We start from the raw sequence: 13,660 nt of genomic DNA, 5'->3' as shown, positions 1-13,660 counted from the left end.
GCGAAATTGGGCTGCGGTATTTACCGCAGCAATAAAAATGAATTTCTCCAACTTAGCTGCCGCTGGGATGGGCGGTGTACATGCCTATAATAAAAACCGAGGCACTCATACATAATAAAGCACGGGTTTACGTAATCTCCAATAGTAGGAACGGCAGCTCATGAGGAAGGAAAACAGCGTTTAGCTTCTAAAAAAAAAAACCTATTGCGCTGAATGGCATTCGTAAATACACTCAAACTCGACGGTCCCGATCGCAACGAAATGCTTGACGGTCGTCAAATAATTAAAAACTCCCCGGGGTTCAGTTGAAAATCGGCAAGGCATCCTTTATGCAAAACGACAATACCACTACAAGGATCTGCATAAACATTGGGCAAGCAAAGAGGGGTGGCTTTAATCGATCAAGATATTTCTGAAATCTTGTCGCACCCCGCTTCGCAGTGGGATGAAGCCGAGTATCGGCGCATTACGTGTGTAATCTATGCAAATCTTCACGGCAATATAATGCAAAAGATACAGAGGCCAGTCACAGTATATCGCATCGGAAAACAATTTCTTGCCTATGCTTGTTTCAAAATGTAGCATAGGAGTTGCCTCCTTGTACAAACATTTCAGGTCGCATTGATCGTTCGCTCAAAGAAGGAGCTCCGTCATGTCACTCTAAACTCTATTTTTATTCATCTGCCCCAGCGCTTGATAACTGGATCGACCTTCTCAGGTAAGTAGATAACGTTACCGACTGTAATGCCTTTAAAACTGCCGCGTATAATTTCTCCTCCTAAACTCGCAATTTTGTTTGAATCCACTTTCACGTTTTTTAGTTTTTGCAACAGAGTTCGTTTTTTCTCCTGCATCAAGCCCAATATATTTTCTTGATGTGCAGTAATATACGAAGTATTTCCTCCCATTCTCTATGCCATGTCTTCAGGTCCAGAGCGCATTTAAACAAACAGGTAAGTATAAATTGTTTATGGTTTGCCTCAAATGTGTAGGCATTGCTATGCAAGGGAAAGTCTCCTGGATTCCCAACTGCCGACCGTCAAGCTTTTCCTGCTATCCCCTCTTTTCAAAGATTAGTGCTGCTCCGCAGGCCAGTGGCGCACTGTAAGAAAGCATCAGCGAACGTATGGCGAAAAACGCCCGCAAAGGTTTAGACATCCAGCCGTCGGACTCCTAGCTGCAATCAGCTTCGTGCTGCGCCAGATTTGAAGCGGGCTATTAGCACGCTCGCTGACTGGACCTCTCGAGTCGCCGTCAAGTGCTGCCTCTGGATTGAAAAATTTGAATGGCAACGGTTTCCGAGAATGTGGCGCAAGAATGCGCCAGTCGCGTAAAAAGTTTTGTATTTCGCGGGCTCTCAGAGCTTGAAAAAACGACACCCGTGAGGCTTTCTTTATCGAAAATAAATGGAATGGGGTTTAGAAGGTGCTCTGCAACTTTTCTAATTCACTTATTGTCAGTCACTAAATAGTAACTTTTAAAAATTATCTTAACTACTACCTAATTATTTAAAAAAAAAATTGTGGTGCGCTAGATGGCTAGAAGCTGTATACAAGTGGTTTATTTGGCCTACATTCCAATGTTTTATTTTTAACCTTTGGCTAAAGTTGGCTTGGACACCCTGTATAAGCGAGCGCACTGCTGTTGAAGACTAAGATCCGAACGAGCGTCGGTCGAGTGCGATGCCGCTCGCAAGGAGGGGACGCGCAGTAGTCATTCCGGTCGTCGCTGTGCGAGAGCAGCTGTGTATGGTAGTAGCCTTCGGCCCGCGTGTCGACGTTGTACTGTAAATAATGCCCTGTAAACAGTGTACAAAGACGCCTTTGTTCATCTCATCGACGCTGAATCGGTTTCATCGTTACCGCTAAGGGAGCAGGCAGCTCTCAATCACGAAACGGGCGACGAGCGCTACGGTCCCATACCCTTCAGCACAACATCATTTAACATACAGAGTCGCTATCAACACTTTGGTTTAACTGAAAACAATATTGGTGACATTTCAGAAATAATGAAATATAACACCCCTTTGGAGATGGCTGAGGTCGTGGTTTGAGTCATCGTTAAATACCATCGGACCCCTTAAAATATTTTCATAAAAGCAGCAGGCTTCAGTTTGTACAGCATTTCAACGAAGCGGTTTTCCCATTCGCTATGATTTTATTGTATCGATCAATGTTCATCGTGCCGACATATTTCTTACAAACACGCCGGTTTTAGGCGTCAGATGAGAGCCCACCAACTTCTAGTCAGCAAATTACGCCTCTCCACTTCTCTGCTAGTGCGGCATCAAGCGGGAAATACAAAAACGACACATTTTCGTTCTTGTTCCAAGCTCAGTAGCAAACGCCCATCAAACAATAAGCTGACATCATCGTTGAAAGAACGCAATGTATTTACGAAAACACACGCATTCACTCACATTGACACTGCGCCAATTAAACCGCTGCCCGAAAAGAGCATGCAGGGATGGATGGACTATGAATTGAATATACGAGTGTCCTCTTTGAAACGAAGTGGTAGCAGTTGCTATCATTCTCATTTTGTTTCCTCTATTTAGAATATTATTTTTGATCGATTAACTATACCTACATTCCGTTTACTGAATATTTATTTCTACATTACCTAAATTATGCCACTTTTCTGCCTTTAAGCCACCAATCTTCCAATAGCTTTTTGCTAGCTTCCACAGCAGATTCCTTCACCCGACCACTGGTATCTCTAAACAACAAGGCCTCAGGAAGAGTGACTGCGCCTTCATCGATATAAGGATAGATACCATGAGTAGTACTTGCGAGCGGGCTAGTTGGATATACGACTCCGACGACCTCTGGCGCTGCATAGTTATGCACAAAAACCACTACACACACAAGATAAGTAAACCAATGTGTTAACGCGGATGTTCAGTTGTTACCATAGATTTGATTACCACATACTGCACACGTGTCATCTTCTTGGTTAAATTTCTTTTTGCAACATGGATGGATGGATGGAGTATAGGAGCGTCCCCTTTGAAACCGGGTGGTAGCAGCTGCTATCATGCTAGGTTTTTCCCCTATATCTGAATTATTGTTTTACATCAGGTAACTATATCATCATTCTGTAGTGGGTGGAACAGCGCGAAATGACGAAACACAAGAAGAGACGCACAACAAACGAGCGCTGATTCGCAACTAATTTTTTATTAGGAAGAAAGCGCATTCTTATACAAAAAATACGTCACTTGATGTTACAAAGAACGAAACCCTTGACCAGGCAAAATTCAAGAGATATCTTCTTCTGTCAACATCCACGTTGAAAACCCTGTCAAGCAAGACCAAACATACAAGCCCCCCTCCCCCCCTCCCTCTCCCCCTCCTCCCCAACGGCCCGTTTTACAAATTATAAATTATCACCAAACATTATCCAGAAAAGAAACCTCTTTTTCGATAAGCACCAAAGAAGGCTGGCTGACACACTGCGACTGCTTCTTGCTGATGTAATATGCCTCAGTAATTTCTCTCGTAGCTTTGTCCCTATGGCAAACCAAAATCTCTGTTTTTGAAAGCAAGGGGCGACAACTTTTCTTTTTCTGCTTTCCTTCTTTTCCACAAGCCCTACAATGATCTTTCAAGTGAGAATATCGTGTGTCCGACAGCGAATTGAGGTGTTCACGCAGACGAATATTTATGCACCGACTCGTTTGACCGATGTATACCTTATTGCATGACAGTGGAATTTCGTAGACGACAGCGCAGGCGCAATCTACTAATCTCGACCTATGAGAAACCTGGCATTCAAACGGGTTACTCTTTAGCTTTTCCTGGCGGTTCCTGATAGCGCAGCAGAGCCCACCCAACTTTTGCGGCGCCGGAAAAACAACGTTAACTTCAAATCGCCCAGCTACATTTTTAGGTTATGTGAAATCTTATGCATGTAGGGAATCACTGCTAATTTTTTTCTTCTTCTGTGCAATGTTCCTTATTCTAACCGGAAAATCCTTCCTAACCATCCGCGAAAGCTTTTCACATGCTGCCGAAATAACCAAATCCGGGAATCCTGCAGTTTTTCGCCTACGAACCAGTAGCAATACACTATCATGAATGCAATGATGACATGAGCTCAGAAAGCTTGAGCGAATGCAACTTTTAGCAATTCAATTTTTTACAATTTTTGAGTGTCCAGAAGAATAGCTTAACACCTGCATTTGGGACCTCGGGGAGTACATGAAACATAAGTGGCCACGTTTGAAAAACAGTTTTATGCTCAGAAAGGGTAGGATATCGTTCGACGGCACTTCAAAAGTAAAAGACAAACCTTTTGCACACTCCTGAAACAGCTTTAAGACGTCCACCATTCTCCTGTTAAAGTTGTCTTTTTGCATTAGCACTAAAAAGTCGTCAGCATCATCGGAAGATGCGTATCATCAAACCATTGACATGTTTTCTAATTTGTCTATCAAACTCATCCCCAAAAATATACGCCCGAGGTTCCTGGAAGAAAGCGTCAACACCCTGGTTGCATCCCCGGCGGCACCACGACGATGTAAGGGCTTACGTTCTCTTGTGGACTACTTTGAGTGCAATTGATTGCGACTAGTTATCTCGTATAAAAAAGGCCATTTTGTTGTAACACCGGAAGACTTGTTTGCCGAAAAGGCTTTAAAGGCTGTCAAAAAGTGTTTTAAACGTGTAAGTGTGAATTGTGGAAGTGTAAAGGAGCAGGCCGTATCGTTACTGACCCAGTGTAATCTTGATTCGTTGGCGGCGGCAGTTCTGAAGACAAAAGGCGATCAGTTGGAATTATTTTTCTCCGCAAAGACTCATAAGGTTAACATTCCTTTTAGAGCCATCATATCGGAAGCTGGAACTTGGCAGTACTCAGTGTCTAGCTATCTACAGAAGCATCTTTCATCATTGGTTCTGGGGGACCCTTTCTTGATGAAAAAAACGGACAATGTGATAAATTTCCTGAAGTATAGTAATCCTGGTTTGTGTTCAGGTTTCAGCATTGATATAAAAGGCTTATATTACTCTTTGCCTCACAAGGGAATTATGAACGCAGTTAAAAAATGTATCACCGAGGAGAATGATGAAGTAGGTTTCATGGGTCATTGCGGAGTGTCTATTGATTCTTTCCTGGAAATGTTGTCCTTTTATTTGACGTCAATTTACGTAGGTTGGCGAGGCGATGTTTATGTACAGAAAAAGGGCAATTGTATTGGATCAAAGGTAGCGCCTGTGTTGAGCAATATTTTTTTGGGTGAAGTTGATAGACAAATTAGTAAACATGTCGATGGTTTGGTGATACGCATCTTCCGATATGTTGACGACGTTTTAGTGCTAATGGAAAAAGAAAACTTCAACAGGAGAATGGTAGACGTCTTAAAGCTGTTTCGGGAGTGTGCAAAAGGTTTGTCTTTTACTTTTGAAGTGTCGTCGAACAATATCCTCCAGTTTCTGAGCATAAAACTGTTATTCAAACGTGACCACTTATGTTTCATGTACTCCCCGAGGTCGCAAAAGTAGGTGTTAAGCTAATCTTCTGGATACTCAAAAATTGTAAAACATGGAATTGCTAGTAGTTGCGTTCGCTCAAGCTTGCTGAGCTCATGTCATCATTGCATTCATGATAGTGTATTGCTACAGGTTCGTAGGCTAAAAACTGCAGGATTCCCGGATTTGGTTATTTCGGCAACATGTGAAAAGCTTTCGCGGATGGTAAGGAAGGATTTTCCGGTTAGAATAAGGAACAGTGCACAGAAGAAGAAAAAAATTAGCAGTGATTCCCTACATGCATAAGATTACACATAACCTAAAAATTCTAGCTGGGCGATTCGAAGTTCACTTTGTTTTTTCGGCGCCGCAAAAGTTGGGTGGGCTCTGCTGCGCTATCAGGAACCGCCAGGAAAAGCTAAAGAAGAGTAACGTGTTTGAATGCCAGGTTTCTCATAGGTCGAGATTAGTAGATTGCGCCTGCGCTGTCGTCTACGAAATTCCACTGTCATGCAATCAGGTATACATCGGTCAAACTAGTCGGTGCATAAATATTCGTCTGCGTGAACACCTCAATTGGCTTGCGGACACACGATATTCTCACTAGAAAGATCATTGTAGGGCTTGTGGGAAAGAAGAATAGCAGAAAAACAAAAGTTGTCGCCCCTTGGTTTCAAAAACAAAGATTTTGTTTCACCATAGGGACAAAACTACGAGATAAATTACTGAGGCAAATTACATCAGCAACAAGCAGTCGCAGTGCGTCAGCCAGCCTTCTTTGGTGCTTATCGAAAAAGAGGTTTCTTTTCTGGATAATGTTGGGGGATAATTTATAATTTGTAAAACGGGCCGTTGGGGAGGAGGGGGAGGGGGGGCTTGTATGTTTGGTCTTGCGTGATAGGGTTTTCCATGTGGCTGTTGAAGGAAGAAGATATCTGTTGAATTTTGCTTGGTCAAGGGTTTCGTTCTTTGTAACTTCATATGACGTATTTTTTGTATAAGAATGCGCTTTCTTCCTAATAAAAAATTAGTTGCGAGTCAGCGCTCGTCTGTTGTGCGTCTCTTCTTGTGTTTCGTCTTTTCGCGCTGTTCCACCCACTATGCAATTGTACCAACTCGGCCAACTGTCCATCCTTCATCATTCTATTTATTGAATTTTTGTTTCTACATTACGAACAATATGTTACTATTTTGCATTTAAGCCAGCAATCTTCCAATCATTTTTTGCTAGCTTCCACCGCAGGCTCATTCACCCGGCCGCTGGTATCTCTAAACCTCAAGGCCTCAAGAAGAGCGACTGCGCGTGCGTCGACTTCCGGATGGATACCATCACATTCGAGTATAAGATGGTTATTTGTTTGTGTGAGTTTATCGCAGAAACAATTTGCCGCAGAAACCGTCTTCATTACTAAAATTCTTTTTGTAGCTGTATGTTCTAAGGCACCCTTTTCTATCTTCAAAAATTAGGCCAGTGTCTCTCGAGTTGGCAAAGAAAGCTTCCTTCCTGATCTGCTATTTCCACTTTCGGTATAGCTCCACACTCTGATTCTTTTCCCTAGAACTTATCAAATTTTTACCTTTTGTGTTTTTCACCTATTGCTCAACCCTCTTTATTTCTTCGACCTTGTGACCAGCATAATTACTGGTTAGTTTCCAAGTTCTTCTCCTCCATTGTAAGTCAATGCTTTTTAGTTATAGCTATTTAAATAGTTTAGCTGCCCATCTGTTACTGTCGAATTTTCTCAGGCGTTCCTCATATAATATTTTACTCTGAGCTTCCCGTACTTCGAAAGATGCCCAGCCCATATCTCCTTGCACCGCCTGATTAGTAGGTTTGCGTCCGTACACAGTGATAATTGTCCGACGGCTCTCTGATTTATTTCTAATGTCGACTGTGTCTCTGCTTTTAGGCACAACACCGCACTTTCGAAAGTAAGTTTGGGCACCATAATTCCTTTCCAAATACCCTCCAACAACTGATAGCTTCTGTATCCCCGCAATGCCCTATGCTTCACTCCCGGCAGTTCTTCGCCCCTTTGCCCTAATTGATTGATCATACTTTTCAATGTACGTCAATCCTTGGTTTACTCAAACCCCGATATATTTATATTCTACCACTTTGGGTATTTCATGGCCTTGTATTTTAAAATCTTGATCAGTTGAGCCGTTGACAATCATCACACCCGACTTTACTGCACTAAAACTGAAGCGTAGAGCGTCCCCTTCGTCTCCGCAATGCTTAACTAGAGTTTGCAAGTCTTCCTGGCTATCTGCTAACAGCACAATATCGTCTGCATACATTAAACCAGGAAGCAGCTGCTCTACCACCTCTCCGCCTAATCTATATGATAGGTTAAAACCTAGGTTACATTTTTGTATCCTCCGTTCCACATTTATCATATAAAGATTGAAGAGCAGGGCGAATAGAGGACACCTTGCCTCAATCCTTTGCATTCGTTGACAGCTTTCGTACTTCGTATCACTTCCGATGTAATTTCTACTTTGTTATACCGGTATATTTCCTGTAGGAAATCTGTTATCTCATGAACGATACCTTCTTTCCTTTTATATGTTCCACGAGAGTTCCCTGTTTGCTTTGTCGTCCGCTCCGTTTATGTTCAGGAAAGCCAAATACAAAGGCCTTATTTCCACCCTATATATTTCGATGCATTGGGTAAGCACGAACAGGCTATCATCTAAGCGCCTACCATTTTTAAAGCCGTTCTGAAGTTCTCAGAGTATCTTCTTACTTTCTACCCATGCTTGCATATTTTATTTCACCACCTGCGTGGTCAACGTGTATATAACAAATGTTATGGCAATCGGCCTGTTGGAGTTTATGTGCATCTCATCTCCTTTCACTTTATAAATCAAATTCAGTTTAATGCACCGCCAGCTGTCAGGAATTTGCTTATTGGCTATGACTGTTCTCAAAGATTTTAGCAACGTTTCCTTACTTCTTGAAACATATTCATTAATCAGCTTCATCTGAATTTTTTCTCTTTCTATACATGTGCTTTCAGGAATATTTTTCTGCCATTTTCCAGTTTCGATTGGCCTGTTCTCAGCTGCTTTGAATTCGGCTATGTTGTGTTCCTTCCTGATTTGCGGAGATTAACCTATCGTCACTCCTAAATGACTCGGCTATAACTGCTGTAATGTAGTTCACTGCGTTGTCTCCCTTCAAATAATTTTTCTCGCTATCTTGAATCCAGTCATGCTTTTTTGGATTCTTTTCACCTAGCCAGCTTATATGAATTCCAGAATTTTCTTGGTCCGCCTCTAGAGGCATCGTGTATGTCAGCCATCCAGCGATCGGTGGACTGTTTTATTTTGCTTTGGATGAGGTCCTGTACACCAAGTTTCTTTTGCCGATACGATTTCCATTTTTGGTCTATTTCCTCCTGAGATACCTGTGCTTTCAATGCCTCTCAATGTTCCCTTGAAGCTGCCCGTCGTTGTTCAATGGCTTCCCTAATTTCCTTATTTCAACAGCTCCATGGCTTCCTGTTTCCATTCCAGCGGTTTTGCTACGTTAGTATCCTTAATTTTTCTCCTTATGAGTAGTTCTACGTGTTCATAATCTGTCTTCCATGAGGCTTTTCTCTATTGCTTCCTCTATGTCTGCTGCTATTTGCGCTATTTGATCGCCATTTAATTTTGCGTTTACGTTTTGACTAAGTTACATTAATCTTTTCATCAAGGGCCCCACTGCAGACTAATACATTTATGATTACTTCCCAGACTACACTCCCCTTCTCCGTCTATTTCCATTTTTGCGAGTTTCCTATAAATTACCTGCGAGATTAGACAGTAGTCAATGATCGTCTGTCTGTCTGTTGCGGAATTCTCACGTGATTTGGCCTTCACCATTTTGTTTCTCTGTTTACTATAACTAGATCGTGCCGCTCACAAAAATCTAGCATTAGCTTCCCGTTACAATCCGTGTATTCATCCAGATCATCGATGTGGCCGTTCATGTCCCTCAGCAGAATAATATCGGCCCCGTCTCCAAACTGGCTTATATCGTCACTGAGACATTCAACGATCTTTGTTTTCCTGCCTGCATTGGTGTCCTGTTCCTAAATAAACTACCACTAGCCGTCTCTTTATGCCGGCAATTGTTCCTGATACCCAGATACGTTCTTTGCAAGATGATTTTATTCTTTGTCAATTTGTTCCTTGGTATATCAATATCACGATATCACGATTTGTTCCTTGGTATATCACGATAGCGCTTATTTCGTATGCTAGCAAGGTGATGTTGTAAATCCTCCAAGGTAGGCTGCAGCAGTATGTGGATCGGGAGCTTCCGGACGTGCAAGCTGGGTTTCGCAAGGGCAGAGGAACTAGAGACCAGATTGCCAACCTTCGCTGGATCATGGAAAAAGAAAGAGAGTTCCAAAAACCCATCTACTTCTGCTTTATTGATTATGCGAAAGCATTTGACTGCATAGATCACAGCAGATTGTGGCAAGCTATCCAAGAGATTGGAGTTCCAATTCACCTCATCTGTCTCCTCAGGAACCTGTATGAAGGGGAAGAGGCCAGTCAGAACTGAGCATGGTCTTACTGATTGCTTTCCGATTGAGAAATGAGGTAGACAAGGCTGCATACTGTCGCCCTGTCTATTTAACCTATATCCTGAGTGCATCATGAGGAAGGCCGGTCTGGACGCGTCTTCATCTGGAGTGAAGATTGCTGGAAAACGTATCAACAATCTCAGATATGCGGACGATACAACTTTAATGGCAGAAAGTGAAGTGTAACTCTAGTACTTCTGATGCGCGTACAAGAAGAGAGTGATAAGTTTGGGCTTAAACTCAAGATTAAAAAGACAAAGATCATGGCGTCTTGCCCTATCACGGCCTGCAACATCAAGGGATAAGAAGTGGAAGCTGTGACAGATTTTCTCTTCTAGGGCTCCAAGATTACCCCGGAAGGAGACTGCAGCCATGAAATTAGGAGACGCCTACTTCTGGGAAAGAGAGCTATGGCTAGCCTTAACCGCCTAGTAAAGAGCGGAGACATTACCCTGCCAACCAAGATCCGTATAACTCGTGCTATAGTCTTTCCAGTTGTGATGTATGGATGCAAGAGTTGGACTGTGAAGAAGGATGTCCGCCGAATAATTTCTTGTTTGAATTGCGGTGCTCGCAGAGACTCTTGAGAGTTCCTTGGGTGGCCAAAAGATCAAATCAGTCAATATTGTCGACCATAAACCCTGACAGCTCATTGGAGGGTCAAATTCTAAAGTTAAAGCTCAGCTACATTGGTCATCTGATGAGAAGAGTCGCTGGAGAAAGATTTGATGTTGGGAGAGAGCGAGGGTCACCGGAGAAGGGGTAGGCAGCGAACGCGATGGTTAGATGGTGTCCTCGAGGCGCTGCAGATGAAGTTATGTGATGTTAGGAAGATCGAGACCGGAAAACTGTGGGGCCCTGCGCCACATATCTGTAGGGCCCGTGGCGCGCCGCGCATTCGAAGGCCGCGCCACTTCACAATGCTCCCTGCTCGCTGCCTGTTTCTCTCTCCCCGCTCGTTCGGGGATAACCGGTCCCGCGCGAGGGGGCTATAAAGGAAGGCACGCGCCGCCGTCTCGCTCTTCGTTCCTGCTTTTTCGCTCCAGGCGCTTCTCCACGGAGACGACCCGCGGCTGTGGCTTGGCTGGCGCTAGCCACCGAACCGAGCTGACGGGTGAACACCGACAACATTTCGTTCATCTGCCTCATCAGGGCAGCCGCATCGGTAACCTGCGCAGACTCTACCTTGTCCCTCACCTCACTTCCGGACGCATTGGCGTCCGAAGCGGCGGCCCTATCTGGCAAGTCTTTTCTCGGACGCATTGCACTCAACAACTAAGGCCAGCCGGGAGCCGCAGAATTGCTGCACGCGCACGACTACCACCTAGCACGCGTCAGGAGGCTATTCACAAAGGCTAAACACTTCATGAAACTAATATATGCACAAAAAAAATTAAAACACAAACCGTCCGACACTAAAAACACACATAACCTAAAACAAAATTAAAACACTGTACAAGTGCCACTATACTACACTCCGCCTCATATGCACACACGTTAGCCCTAAACTCAAAATGGCGTCGCGCCTATCATACAAAAGACAGACCCGTCGTGTTGCCGTGCGCTGCCATGTCAGCAGAGAAATCATCCACATGGGTGCTAATTCAGCCCCAGTTGGGCGCCAGTTGTGGGCGATTTCTCTGCCCGAGGGATGCGAACAACAAATACACAGCGCGCCGTATAACAAACATCTTTTATCTCACGTCAGCGCGGGGGTCGTCCAAGGCTGTGCGGGGTCGTCGTCCGGGGGACAGCGGGTCGTCTCCGTGGAGAAGCGCCAGGAACGAAGAAGCAGGTCGAAAAGCGAGACGGCGGCACGTGCCTTCCTTTATAGCCCCCTCGCGCGGGACCGGTTATCCCCGAACGAGCGGGGAGAGGGAAACAGGCAGCGCGCAGGGAGAATTGGGAAGTGGCACGGCCCGAGACAGGCATTCAGATTCTCGTTCAGGCCTTCGAGGTGTGCGGATGTGTCCCTGCTCACCTCCCGCGATATCGTCGCGCCTCGCTCCGTCGCGCCAGCTTCGCTGCCGCCGAGCACCTTCGCCTGCGCCCGCTACCTTCCGTAGCGGCAGGCGTACCTCCTCGCTTGTCGCGCGCTCCCCAGCGCCGGCGAGTTCCTTCTACTAGGAGGCCTTCCCAGCAGTCAGCCGCGTCAGCGGCCACCCGCTACCTCTCCTAGAGGCCTAGCTCGGCGGGCCGCTTCGGCGGCCGCGGCGCCTTACTCCTCGAAAAAGGATTTCCTCGGGGCCGCCGTCGTTTGCTGCGGCGGCGGCGCCCCCCCCCCCCCTCTACTTCATGGACAGCAGCCTGCAGAACCGCCCGCGGCTTCCTGCAGCTCTTCGGACCTGGGACACACCCTGGCTAACTCTCGCTGCACCCTGGTGACGCGAGAACCGTGCCTCCCCCATCGCCACGGACCACGTGTTGCTTTGGATTCTGGCGACCTACCCGCCGCGTTTCTGCTGCTGTTGCAGCAGTTCCCGGCGGTCTCCCCAGTGGCCGCCCGACCTCGTCGTCGCGGTGACTCCCTGCTGACATCTTTGTGATGCCGCAGTCCTCGCTGCGCTCGTGCTTCTTGCCAAGCCAGCACGCTTGCCACGTGGAAGCCACCCGCCGTCCTCGCAGCACCACTGGTGTGCACCGAGGCGGCTCCACCTCACCGCCATGGACCACGTATTTCCGTGAATCCTGGCACCCCCTCCTGCTGCTACCCGGATGCTCCAGGACAGCTGCCCGTTGGCTCCCTGCTCGCGTGCCTCGGCACGCTGTCTACGATCGGTCTCCTCAGCTCCACCCGCCGCGCTGCTGCTTTGGCAGCAGTCTATCGCGGTCCCCTCCTGCTGCGGCGGTTGCCCCAATCGCCGTGGCGTACTGCTGTCACCAGCAGTCCTTCCTGTGCCTCGCAGAGGCGCAGTACCAGGCTTTGCCTGGAACACCCGCAAGCGCTGCTGCACCGGAGACTACGCACCGGACTACCGACCTGCGGACGTTCACCGGGCTGTTTGCTTGGTGCGGGCCAAGACGACAAGATGATCCCCGCCCCCACCCCTCCCCACATCCCACTTCCCCATCCCCCGGACACCAAGAGTGCCGCCGCGACATTAGGCCGGCATAACCCGTGTCCGGTTCCACCTCCACCCCCCGTGAATATCCCAAAGTTCCCAACTAACCAACCTTCGAATGCGCGGCGCGCCACGGGTCCTACAGATATGTGGCGCAGGGCCCCACAAAACGTGGCGTGATATGGTCTATAGGGTCACGAAGAGTCGGACACGACTGAATGACTGAACTGAACTGATATCAACATACCTAAACCTCACCCCTCACCCTCTTTTTTTCCGCTATTGTTCTTTTGCACCCCTTCCAGACGTATAGCCTTTTATAAACAGCTGATCTTCTAGGTCCCTAAGATTATAGTCTCGCATGGAGCATACACACCTATTTCGTCATCCTTCAACTGCTGTTCTATATCTAGCCATTTCGCTCTTTCTACTCCCTTGCATGCTTATGTAGCTTATACTAGTGTTAAATCTCTTGTTTGTAATTTTCTTTCTGGACCTACTATTTGCCATTTTGTTGGGCTCGGCCTCCGTTATTACGCTTTTT

The sequence above is a fragment of the Amblyomma maculatum genome, chromosome 4, assembly GCF_055883805.1.
Source record: "Amblyomma maculatum isolate TAMU_Amacu chromosome 4, ASM5588380v1, whole genome shotgun sequence".
Lineage (NCBI taxonomy): Eukaryota > Metazoa > Arthropoda > Arachnida > Ixodida > Ixodidae > Amblyomma > Amblyomma maculatum.
The sequence above is the reverse complement of the archived record's forward strand: the minus strand, read 5'-3'. Positions refer to the sequence as shown.